Here is an 11,328-nt window from a genome sequence, read left to right on the forward strand (position 1 = left end):
CTTGGCTTTGCTATCTTCATCACAAATCCTTGCCTTGGTCATAAGGGTCGGAAAATCCCTGATTTCAGAAAATCCAATCAAAAGCTTGATATCCGGACGAAGTCCACTCTCGAACTTGACACACTTATCCTCTTCGGCTTCCACCGTGTTGTAGTGTGGACTAAACACACACAAAGCTTCAAACTTAGCCGTATACTCGGCGACCGATAAATTTCCTTGCTTGAGCTCCATGAACTCGATCACTTTCTTATTCTTCACATCAGCCGGAAAGTACTTCCTTAAAAATTCCCTCTTGAAAGTTTCCCAAACGATAGCAACACCGTCCACTCCTATCTTGAGTCTCACATTCCTCCACCAAACAATTGCCTCCTCTCTAAGGGCGTAAGTTCCCAAAGTAGTCTTGTTCTCCTCAGAACAACTCATTGCTTCAAAGATGATCTCAACCTCATCTAACCACTTGATAGCTCCCTCCGGGTTATAGCCTCCGGTAAACAGAGTTGGTTTATGCGACATAAACCTTTCCAATCTTTTCTCACTATCCCTTCCCGGGTCATTATCCCTTACCACCAATGTAGTCAAAGCAGTCAAAGCTTGTGCAATCTGAGCGTTGGTCCTAGCAGCAGCCATGATTCCTGAACGAATCACAACTCGACGTTAGAATGTATTAACAGTGTACCCAACACATGCTTCATACAAGAGAAAGAAAATTCTAATGGCTCACATGAACCGACCTGCTCTGATACCACTATTGTGTAAGAGACCGTATCGGTTAAGGTATTATGACTAGAAAACCCGTTGGTTAGAATGCAAGTTGGGAATTAGAAAGTCGGATGAGGGAGTTTATCCGGAGTTGTGTTTTAGTCGGGTAATTTTCGAGGGCGAAAATCTTTTAAGGGGGGTAGAGTTGTAACGACCCAAAATTTAGTATTCGTTATTTAATTATTTTATTACGCGAGGGCGTGATTTATAATTAAATTATTAAGCGGCAAATAATCGTTTAGCGAGAACGTAAGTTAATGAGCGAGAAGTTGTGTTGATTGGGCCTTGGGGCGTGTAAGTGGTTATTGGGCTTAGCCAATTGGGCTTTGATCCATGAGAATAGAGAGAGCTATAAGTAGCAAGTCAACCATGAATAGTCTCATAAGTTGCAATTCTTGAGAAAGAGCAAGAGGAGGAGCTCATGAGGGAGAGGGAGAGCTCGTGGGAGAGAAAGAGAAGAGCAAGCTTGTGGATTCGTCGAGAGAGCTACTGTAGCAAAGAAAATGGGTAAATTAGGAAAATTAGCAAACGAGGAGCATAGAACTGATTACAAATGGCATCTTCATCTAGAATTGATTTTGGATTGGAGGATCACGTTCTTAATTAATTGCCAAACATCTTCCCACACCACAAAATCACGTTTGCTTTTCAAACGCTGAAAACGACCGTTTCTCTCCGCTGTCTCTTCCTCCGGTTCCAAAGACGGCAGATCGGGGTTCTAATAACCGCTTCTCTCCGCTGTCTCTTTCTATTCATTATTGCTTCCAAAAAAAAAAAAAAACGGGGCTTTTGATTGTAATCAATTCATCTATATAAACCCTGGAGGTTGAATGGGAATAACAAGCACCATTTTATTACCAAATTATTCCTCTATACTCTCCACATATTCATTAGTATTTAGTATTATCGGCAAGTTCATATTCATCAAATACCAGGTGTGAACTTGATTGTCACCGGATCTTCCCTAACAATGGCAATGGCGGGGTTGTATAGACGCATTCTTCCTCCACTTGTTGTTGATTTTGGTTCCTCTCAAGGCAAGGTCAGTAGATAATAATAGCCACCGTCTTTACTTCGTTTCCTTAGAACTTATTAGCCCTGTATTAGTATTGTTATAGGAGGACCAATTTCATATGCATTGCATTGCATTGCATAGCATAGTTAGAACACCAATGAAACACTTTCTGACTAATTTGATATTTTCGATTTCAGCAACTTTTTCATGAAGCCATTCAAAACGGAAACATGGAAGGCTTTCCCAGGCTGGTTTCATGTTTCCAAACACAATCCGAGCTTGGCTTTTGCGGCCTAGCGAGCTTGTCCATGGTTCTCAATGCTCTTGCCATTGATCCTGGCAGAAAATGGAAAGGTATGCTCAAAATTTGTTGTTTCTTGGAGATAGCTTAGTACAATATCTGTTCTGCAGCAAAATGTCCTTTTTATGTTGCAGTCTTTTAAAACTCACTCATTGTAAATTTTTAATTACAATTTTTCTGTGCTTCTGTTGTGAAATTTATTTACATTTGGGTGATTTATACACAGGACCTTGGAGATGGTTTGATGAGTATATGTTGGACTATTGCGGACCTCTGGACAAGATCAAAACTGGAGGCATCTCATTTGCGAAACTTGTATCTTTGGCTCATTGCACTGGAGCGAATGTTGAAGCCTTCCATGCAAGCCATAGTAGTATCGATGATTTTCGTAAATATGTCATGAAATGTTCAACGTCTGATGATTGTCATGTAATCTCATCATACCACAGAAAAGCTCTCAAACAAGTAAGTATGTGGTTTGGGTTTTGTAACCTTTTTTTTTTGTTTTGTTGTGGTTTTTCTAACTTTGACATCATAGGAAATGCAATAACTTTCTAGGTTTGATCATGTTGGAAAATATTTAGTTTCCTAATCCTAGTTTGTTATTTCTAGGAGATTCTAAGCTTATCTATTATTTCCTTTTATGTTTGTACTCTTCCTATTTAAACCAGCCTTGAGCTGAGGAATAAAAAAACAACAGTATTTACTTATTATTTTCTACATGGTATCGAGAGCTCCCGATTTTGGGGGTCTCGCTTCCGCAAAACCCTAGCCGCCGTCGTGTTTACAATCTGACCACGACGACTGATTTTGTGTGTGGCACTGTTCACACGCGGTACTGTTCGCGCGCACTGTTCATTTAAAATACTGTTCATCGGAGGCACTGTTCATATGTACTGTTCACGTGATTACTGTTCACGAGTACTGTTCACCGGCGTTACTTTTCTTTGCTGCTTCCGGTACTCCTTGGCTAAGATTATTAATTATGACGTTTTTTTATTCTCGACGACGATCATCCACTTTCAAATACCGTCGTGAATGCAAATATTGTCATCGTTTGGGACATACTATTTTTCAATGTTGGAAATTACATGGTCTTCCGCGACCTTCAAATCAGAAGAACAAAGGTGGAGGTGAGTGTCATACATTCCAAGCCAGTAATTCTGATCAAGAGCATCAGTCTTCTTCAATTCAGCTTTCATTCACGATGGAACAACTAGACAGACTGTACAAAATTCTTGAATCTAACACTCTTTCTGGCTCTGTTGCCCCCAAAGGTACTTCTGCCCTTTTTAGTGTCAGTCCTAGTCGTGCTTGGATAGTAGATTCGGGTGCAAGTGATCACATGACTGGTGATTCTACTCTGTTTTCTTCTTATAGTCCATGTGCAGGTAACCATAAAATAAAAATTGCGGATGGATCCTTTTCAGCCATTGCGGGCAAAGGTTCGGTTGTGTTGTCTCCAAGTCTAACCCTTAAAGATGTTCTTCATGTCCCAAATCTATCTTGTAGTCTCATGTCTGTCAGTAAATTAGCCCAAGATAGAAATTGTCAAACTAATTTTTTCCGTACTCATTGTGTTTTTCAGGATTTGAACTCGGGGAAGATGATTGGTAGTGCTAAGGAGAGTGGAGGACTCTACTACTTCGACATTGAACCTGAATCACAACTACCTTCCAAACCAATAAGTTCATGCTTTGAATCTTTTTTAGTTTTGAATAATAATAATGATGATGTTATGTTATGGCATTCACGATTAGGTCATCCTAGTTTTCCTTATTTAAAACACTTATTTCCTGAGTTATTTCGTAATAAGGATTTATCTTTGTTTAAATGTGAAGCATGTGAATTTGCAAAACATCATCGTTCTCATTTTCCATTACAGCCCTACAAACCATCAAAACCTTTTTCTGTTATTCACAGTGATGTTTGGGGCCCTAACCGAACGAGTACACTTTCTCATAAAAAATGGTTTATCACATTTATAGATGATCACTCAAGAGTTAGTTGGGTGTACTTGTTAAAAGGGAAATCTGACGTTTGTCAGGCCGTAAAAGATTTTGTTAAAATGGTGCAAAATCAATTTCAAACAAATATTCAAGTATTTAGAAGTGATAACGGCAAAGAATATTTTAACACAATGTTGAGTGATTTTTTTCGTGAAAATGGAATTGTGCATCAAAGTTCATGTCCTAACACTCCCCAACAAAATGGAGTTGCAGAAAGAAAAAATAGGCACTTGTTGGAGGTGGCTAGAGCTTTACTTTTCGCAAGTAAAGTACCAAATTATTTGTGGGGTGAAGCAGTTTGAACTGCTGCATACTTAATTAACAGAGTGCCCTCCAAAGTTCTTAATTTTAAAACTCCAATTCATATTTTCAAAGAATGTTTTCCTAATGATCGTGTTTCAAACGATTTGACCTTAAAAATCTTTGGTTGCACTGCATTTGTTCATGAACATAAGAATATTAGCAAACTCGAACCGCGTGCTATAAAATGTGTTTTTGTTGGGTATTCTCCAACCCAGAAGGGATATAAATGTTTTGATCCAAAAAACCAGAAAATGTTTGTCACCATGGATGTTACATTCTTTGAAAACAAACCTTTTTTTGACACGCATCTTCAGGGGGGAAATTTAAATGAAGATTCGTCTCAAATTGAGGACATGAGTTTTTTTAACTCGTTTCAAACTGAGGACATGAGTTTTTTTAATAATTTATCTTTGCCGGTATCACAAAGTTCTAAGACTTATACTTCTGCACCAACGAAAAATGGCCATGATTTTTTATCTAATCCTACTCCTGTTATGAGTAGTGAGCTTGGTGAATCCGAGCCTACATTTTCTCATGAAGAAAACAATGAGAATCTTGAAAACAATGATAATGATGATCTAATTGAAATGCCACAAAATAATGAGTCATATAAAGATAATAGGTTTGAAGCAGGAAACAAGACTTGGAAAGGAAAGGTTTTTGTGAGAAAGAATCACAAAGAAAGTGATGAGTCCACATCTCAACACTGTCATGAATCTGAACTGGGGGATGATCAACTTCCTAAAAAAAGAAAAGGTAAGTCTATCTCTGTTTCTGAGAGTCGTATTTTGTATCCTGATATCGATGATCCTGTGGCTGTTAGAAAACCTGTTAGATCTTGCACTAAATATCCATTGTCCAATTTTATATCATATTCAAATTTGTCTTCATCTTTTTCTGCCTTTACCTCAAAATTGTCTAGTGTAGAGATTCCAAAAAATGTACAGGTTGCTCTAGAAGTTCCAAAGTGGAGGGAAGCTGTACTTGAGGAGATGAAAGCTCTTGAAAAGAACAAAACCTGGAGTGTTATGACACTACCGGATGGCAAGAAGACGGTTGGATGCAAATGGGTGTTTACTGTGAAGTATAATTCAGATGGGTCAATCGAAAGGTACAAGGCTCGATTGGTGGCTAAGGGTTTTACTCAAACCTATGGTATAGACTACTCAGAGACTTTTGCTCCTGTTGCAAAATTGAACACTGTCAGAATTCTCTTGTCTCTTGCTGCTAACTTAGATTGGCTCCTACATCAGTTGGATGTTAAGAATGCTTTTCTCAATGGTGATTTAGAAGAAGAAGTATATATGGACATTCCTCCTGGCTTTGAAGACAAGTTTGGATCAAATGTATGCAAGCTAAATAAGTCTTTGTATGGATTAAAGCAGTCTCCTAGAGCTTGGTTTGAAAAGTTCACTTATTCCATGAAGAAACAAGGATACATTCAAGGACAAGCTGACCACACCTTGTTCACAAAGTTCTCCCAAGATGGAAAAATTGCTGTCCTAATTGTTTATGTTGATGATATCGTCCTTACTGGAGATGATATAGTTGAAATGGCAAGAGTAAAGGAGAAATTAGCATTAGACTTTGAAATCAAGGACTTGGGATCCATGAGATATTTTCTTGGTATGGAGGTTGCTCGATCAAAAGATGGTATTGTAGTTTCCCAGCAAAAATACATTCTAGATTTATTGAAAGAAACAGGAATGAGTGGATGTCGACCAGCAGATACTCCCATGGATCCTAATGCAAAACTTTGGGAAGAAGGTAGTGTTCCTGTTGATACTGGAAGGTACCAGAGATTGGTTGGGAAACTGATTTATTTGTCACACACTAGACCTGACATTGCTTTCTCGGTTAGTGTAGTAAGTCAGTTTATGCATTCTCCTTTTGAGGAACATCTTGAGGCAGTCTATAGGATACTGCGATATTTGAAAGCAAATCCCGGAAAGGGATTATTTTTTAAGAAGACTAATGAAAGAAATGTGTCTATCTTTACCGATGCTGATTGGGCAGGTTCAGTCACTGACAGAAGATCAACCTCCGGATATTGTACCTATGTTTGGGGTAATCTTGTGACATGGAGGAGCAAGAAACAAGGAGTTGTAGCAAGAAGTAGTGCAGAAGCTGAGTTTAGAGCTATGGCTCAAGGTATTTGTGAAGGATTATGGATCCACAGAGTCCTAGAAGAGCTTAAGATGAAAATTGAGCTTCCATTGAAATTATACTCTGACAGTAAAGCCGCTATTAGCATAGCTCATAACCCAGTTCAACATGACAGAACCAAGCATATTGAGATCGATCGACATTTCATAAAAGAGAAGTTAGATGCCGGAATCATATGTCTACCTTTTGTAACTTCGAGTCAGCAAACTGCAGATATCTTGACCAAAAGCTTAGCAAGACCCACCTTTGAGCATTTGATCGGCAAGTTGGGCATGATAGATATCTATGCACCAACTTGAGGGGGGGTGTTGAAAAATATTTAGTTTCCTAGTTTGTTATTTTTAGGAGATTCTAAGCTTATCTATTATTTCCTTTTATGTTTGTACTCTTCCTATTTAAACCAGCCTTGAGCTGAGGAATAAAAAAACAACAATATTTACTTATTATTTTCTACAGATCATTATGTTATACCTATAGGAAACACATGCTAATTAGTTCATATCATATAATTCTCCATCATTGAATCCATTTCTTCCTATGTACTTTTTTTAAAAGACAATATTGGTGCATGTATTTCATTATGGCGAAATTGGTGAAAATGTTCAGTTGAATTTATTTTCATGACAGACGGGAGCTGGTCACTATTCTCCTATTGGAGGCTATCATGCTGGAAAGGACATGGTGCTTGTTTTGGATGTTGCACGTTTCAAGTATCCTCCCTATTGGGTCCCACTTACGCATCTTTGGGAAGGCATGAGTTATATTAATGAATTCACTGGAAAATCCAGAGGGTAAAGTTTATTGTTTATGCTAATTTTATTGACCTTGTAGTATGTATGATTAGTCCCACTGTTAGAATGTTATTGTAAGTTGAGATCAATAACTGCAAATCTTGTTGCCCCAGGAGAACCTTCTTTCAAGGGTAAAAACCGTTTCACAAATGCAATACTCAAATCATACTCTATCCTAAGGAGAGTACTCACATTTATATTAAACTAACACCCTACTTAGCAAATGACTGACCAGACGTAGGTCCAACTCAAATAACAAAAGCAAACAGATAAAATCAAACTCAAACCAAAACACAAGTACACAACACAACAGGCCTATTAAACATAATTTAGAACCCTAACAATATGGATCATTTGACGCCATTACACTCGATCAAAAGCCAAATTTTATGTAATATTGTTGTCCATAAGGTCCCCTTTAATAATATCTTACAACGCCCTTTTTAACCTCCTCTACACCTCTTCAAATGACTAAGAACATGTTGTTAACCTTTCTCATCGATGTTTCCAAAGGTCTTCGCCTGAACCACCTTTATCAATTTTCTTCATCTTCCTCCCAGGGTTCGTGTCACATCAATATCTCCTCATATACAATCATTGCATATCCTGTCATTCTAGTGTGATCACTCATCTGTCCAGCTAGTGAATACAATGAATTATTTTTGCAGAAGAATTTAAATATCTATGAAAGGACCTGGCCAATTTAAGTGATGAGCAAATTTTATGTCTGACCATCTTTTTAGTGTAAAGTTTGTATATTTTCTTTTATGACTAAATTAGCAAGGTGCACCTTTTCTTTTATGACTAAAAATACCCTTCTTCCAATATTTCAAATAAGTTTAAAGTAAAGGGCAATTTTGGAGTTTTATAAAAAAACAGCAAAACATGTTTTATCCTTGCTTAAAATTCACAAACAACATCTTCACAACAATCTCATAAACACATGCATCCTTCACTTTACTCAAATCCAAACTCTGATCAGCACCAAGAACAATCACTTTCTGACCCTTAAAGGAAGGATTCAACAAGTTAGTACTTTTATGTCCTTGATAAAAAGGGTCAAGCAAAACAGAGTCAACTCTAACATCATGGTATAATGCTCTAGCTTCGATGTAATCGTAGTAAATTCCTAGTTTTTTGTTTGGGTTACCAATTGTGATGTTTAAAGAGAGATTGTAGTTAAGGTTGTTGTTGCTGTTTGTGTAGTTGAATTGTGTGAGGGTTGCGTCTGTGACATGAACTTTGACAACGTTGGGACGAACTATGAGCCAGAAGAGGGTGTAAATTGTTTTATAAAAATAAAACATAAATTGTTTTATAAAAATGGGTATAAATTAGCAAATGGGTGCACAATATTTAATAAAATTTTACCTAACTAACCCTCAATTTTCTAGTGTAAATAACTAAATGTCAAGGGTTTTTTGTCCAAAGTGAAAAGGTGCACCTTGCTAATTTAGACCTTCATGTTTTTTGGTGGGTCTAAATTAGCAAACCCCTATATATATATATATATATATATATATATGCAATCTGACTTTATCCTCTTCAGGTTCATGCTTATATCAAGGCCTCACAGGGAACCTAACATGCTTTATACTCTGGTATTTTTCATTCCTTTATAGTTTAAATAGTGAGTCAGAATTTGACGCTTAGCAAAGCATACTGTAAATGGAGTTCAGGTTCCCTCCATTTAGTGTATTTTCCATTTAGCCTATTAATTGTATGGATGTGTGACATGTGTCAAAAAGAAAATCTAATGGCTGACAAATTAGTGTTTGTTTGATAAAAATAAAAATGCATATACAGAACTCCCTCTTCTTCTCACCTCCGCTGCCATCGGATGCCGTCCCTTTTGGTCCATCTCAGTGCCGCCCCTATGATGGAAAACCACAACAAAATTAAAATAAATTTGAAAAAAACAGTTGAATCAAACCACCAAGTACAAGCCAACTACCTTAACAAAATTCAATTAGTATTATGAAACTTAGCAATGACTCAAATTACAGAATGAATCAAAGAGAAGAATGAGTTGCAGTGCGAGAAGGAGAAGAGATCGAGAATGGAAAAACGCCGTGGAAGATGACGCGTCGAGATGGAACGGCGGAGAAAGATAAAGTGCGATTTCTGGTGCTGCGGTGCTGCGGCGGATGGCGGCAGAGATTAAAGGAAGATGGAGTTCTGCATCGCTGAAAGGGAATTACAGGAATTTTTTTATTATACAAATACTGTATTTTTTTAGTTTTGATTTCAGCCCTTAGATTGTTTTTATTACACATTTCACACATCCGTGCAATTAATGGGTTAAATGGAGAATAAGCTAAATGGAGGGAACCTGAACTCCTGTAAATGACATTGATATTGGTGTGGGTTTGGATGCGTCACCTACTTTTGCTGATCTTGCAGAGTTGTAAACACGAAAGTTGGAAAAGTATTGCAAAATTCCTAATCAACGATGTTCCTTCTCTATTAAAATCAGATGATGTGAAAGACATGTGTAAGGTTCTTTCAGTTATAGTCACATCACTACCATCTAACTTTGAAGAATTTATCAAATGGGTTGCGGAGATCAGGAGGCAAAAGGATGGTGGTCCAAGCTTAAGTGAAGAGGAGAAAACACAAGCTTTTCTCAAGGTTTAATACATTTCATCTCAATAATTCTCTCTAGCATTGTTAAGCATGTTTGGTTACACGGTTGGACGGAGATCAATTGATTCAAAGAGAAGCTAGTCCGTCCTAGTAGCTTTTGATTCTCGAAGATCTAAACATGAATCAAAACATGCAAATCAACTGCTGTTAGTTAGTTCATTTTACTTTTAATAGTCTTGCGTATTAATTGATTTGTTATGCAGGAAGAGATATTGAAACAGGTGCGGAGTACCGGACTTTTCAAACATGTGGTCTCGTTTTTGTCACATTCTTGCAGCGGATACACACCATCTTAACAGATGGTGTGGAGACACCTTAACAGTGCTTCTATTGTCCTTACCGTCTACAACATGGGACGGTATCACAGATGAGAAGCTTTTGAAGGAAATTCATGGACTGGTTTCAATTGAAAATCTTCCTACTTTGCTTCAAGAAGAGGTACTTATCATTCATTTGTTGTTTTCTAAAATAAAATAAAAACTCTAGCGATAATCGTTCCCATTATTTAATCATGATGCTGAGGTATGCTTCAAAACTTTTATAGTGTAGCCCTTGGGACATAATGTTTCTGTCTCAAGTTTAAGAAGTCAAAATCATGTTCATCCATATTTTACAAGATACAGTGTCTTTGGCTAATGTGCTTTGGAGTGTGATTCCAACACATCCAAGCACACTGTTAGATTGGCATATGACTGTTATAGTGCGCGTTATTAACTGGTCCACGATAAGTGCTTTCTTGGTCTTGCATAGGAGCACTTAACTATTGCTTATTTTACTCCATCTTCATTCGTCAACTGACCTTATTATGAAATTTTGCATTTCAGGTTCTGCATTTAAGACGTCAGCTACGTAGATGTCAAGAAGGCAAGGTAGATGGGGATCTTGGTCTACCTTTGTCTTAGCAGCTCTTCATTTTTTAGGCTGAGTTTGAGAACCAGGGTCTCATTTTTAATACACTGGGATTATTTATACACTAACCAAGGATAAGAACTACTCCAACCTATTAGATACGAAACTTTTATTAGTTATTTGTCATAACATCAAATAATTATTGTTAGAACAAAATTTCCTATCATTGTCCAAGGATGAATGACCTTTGCTGATTATCATGACCAATGTTGATGCTTAAATTAGTAACTGCAATACTGGAAGAAAATGATGGTGATAGTGAAAGATATTCTCCATGTTCAATCTATAGCTGCTACATGTAAATAACAAAACAAAAGAGAGGGAGTGCTAATGTTGGCATTTTAACATTTTTTAAATTACATTCAATTGTCGCACATAGCTTCGTTTCAAGACAAAAAACGATATGAGTCAAATCAAAATGTTTCCACA

The 11,328-nt window shown here is 37.3% G+C and overlaps 1 pseudogene; it reads left to right on the forward strand.

The window, feature by feature from the left end:
• The first annotated feature begins 1,262 nt into the window (after positions 1-1,262).
• On the forward strand, positions 1,263-11,093 carry LOC123918010 (annotated as a pseudogene).
• The last annotated feature ends 235 nt before the right edge of the window (positions 11,094-11,328 follow it).

This window comes from Trifolium pratense, linkage group LG3 (genome assembly GCF_020283565.1).
Source record: "Trifolium pratense cultivar HEN17-A07 linkage group LG3, ARS_RC_1.1, whole genome shotgun sequence".
NCBI lineage: Eukaryota > Viridiplantae > Streptophyta > Magnoliopsida > Fabales > Fabaceae > Trifolium > Trifolium pratense.